This window comes from Manacus vitellinus, unplaced genomic scaffold (genome assembly GCF_001715985.3).
Source record: "Manacus vitellinus isolate BGI_N305 unplaced genomic scaffold, ASM171598v3 scaffold_75_pilon, whole genome shotgun sequence".
NCBI lineage: Eukaryota > Metazoa > Chordata > Aves > Passeriformes > Pipridae > Manacus > Manacus vitellinus.
Genome location: NW_021940789.1, coordinates 223,904 through 225,925, shown reverse-complemented (window position 1 = coordinate 225,925; position 2,022 = coordinate 223,904). Strand labels below are relative to the sequence as shown.

The window sequence follows — 2,022 nt, the reverse complement described above, 5'->3', positions numbered from 1 at the left end:
AGGAGGGAGAGTGGATGAATTTTCCTGGACTGGGAGAGGTTTTTAACTATTTTTGCCTGGCTCTGCCAATTGGAGCCCATGGAAAGTCACTGTGCTTCCTGGTTTTCCCCTGCTCAGGGCAGGGACTCTCACCAGGGCTGGGTGTGGAGCTTGGCCAGGGCTCAGCGTGGAGCCCTGCACATGCTGGGTACAGTGGGCAGCACTTTCACACTGGGAATGTGGCAATGCCAATGGGAATGTGGGAGTGCTGCAAGACAGAGGAGGGATTTGTGCTCTGGGTGAGCAAAGAGTGAGAGGCAGAGCTGCCACATCTCGCACTGCATAGTGTTTGCAGTGCTTCTGTCTCTCCTGGGATCTTCCCTTCCCTTCCCTCCCCTCCCCTTCCAAACCTTCCCTTCCCCCTGTCCCTCCCAGATCCCAGGCAATGGGACCTCCCCCCCGTTTTTGGAGCAGATGCTGCAAAGCCACAGCTGGGGCTTCGCTCTGCTCCCCCTCTGCCCACCCTGGCAGTGCCCTCAGTGCCAGGGCTGCCTGGGGAGGAAGGTTTTTATCTCTCAGTGACACCCCTAGTGCAGTTCAGCCACCCCTGGAGGGACCAGCTGGGTGTGGGTGGTGGCTGGGAGGGTCTGGGGTCACCCTCAGCCCTTGGGGGTGCAGTGTTGTTACACCAGAACAGGGATCACCCCGAGATAAGCACAGGGGGGTGTTCAAATGGTGCAGGGGGTGGTTTCAGGGGTTTCAGGGACCACCAGCAACTAAACCACACCTTGGGTTTAGACCAAGCAGCCAGAGATGCTCTTAAACACCTGGAAAAATCCAGTAAAGGATGTGGGGAAAGGGCAGGAGCAGCCTGAGCCCTCAGCTCTCCAACTGCTGCCACCCCTCAGCGATGTCCCATCACCACAACCCCAAAACCTGTGACCCCCCAAATCCTTGTGGGTCCCCCTGTGTCTGCACCTCTGGTTTCACATCCTGCCCCACTGAGTTCCTCCATGTGGTTTCCCAAATGCCCTGCATTTCTCTGGGCACACCTCATTTCCCCCTGATCACACCTGTCCCCACCAGCCCTTTCTCCCAGGTCCATCCTCTCAGCCATCCTTTATCCACTTTTATATCCCCACTTATCCTGTTTTCCTCTTCCTACAGAACAGTCCCATCTCTTTTACTCAGAACTCCACAAAAAATGGTTTATTCTTTGATAAGATTGTCTTGTCTTCTTCTTGTCTGTGTCACTTCTTTAAGAGGTAACACAGAATATCAACCATTTCCCCCCACACACACTTCTCTACCTTTTTTGAGGGTGTAGCTGCAGCTGCACAGAGGGAAGGAAAGAGAAAAGGGGATTTATACCTTGGCAGTGACTTGGATGATTTGCTGCCTCAATACAGTTGCTTTGGATCAGTATAAATTCCTGCTGTGGGTCCCAGTGAGGGATCACAGCCATGCTGGGTGGGAGCAGTGCCATCAAACACGAGCTCTGGGGCTTTGTGGCCGTGTCTTGTCCCCCTATAAATTCAATTTGCCTCACTGCTGATCTCTTCAGAGGCAGAGGAAATAAATCCTGGGCATCCTGAAAGCAAACAGGGAAGGAGAAGGAGGGGGATGAGGAGGGGACAGAGGTGTGGGATTAGCAAAGCTTCACTGGCTGCTGGGAGGTGACTTGCAGGTGATGTTCATGGAGGGATTTGTCCTGCTCATCAGCTCCTCTCAGGCATGAAGAGACCTGAAGGAATTTGACATTTAGCTTCAAGATCAGGGCTGGGAATTTGCTTGGCCAGAGGAAGCCTTTAGAAAGCAGCTTGTCTGGAGCTTTTCTCAGTCGTAGACAAGTTTTTCTCTTTGGCAGCAGAAAGTCACCTCTGGGACCTTCCCAGGTCCATCCTCAGTGCTGGCCACGATTCCTGGCAGAGCAGAGCTGGGATTCACTGAGCACTCCCCAGGCTGGGCTGACCTGAGGTGTCCCACAGCCCCTGTGCTGCTCCCTCCTCCTCCTCCTCCTCCTCCTCCTCCTCCTCCTCCTCC

The 2,022-nt window shown here is 54.3% G+C and overlaps 1 protein-coding gene across 1 annotated transcript in view; it reads left to right on the top strand.

The window, feature by feature from the left end:
* The window catches only part of LAPTM5 (lysosomal protein transmembrane 5), a 25,257-nt gene that overhangs the window by 668 nt on the left and 22,567 nt on the right, over positions 1 to 2,022 (top strand). The window lies entirely within an intron of this gene.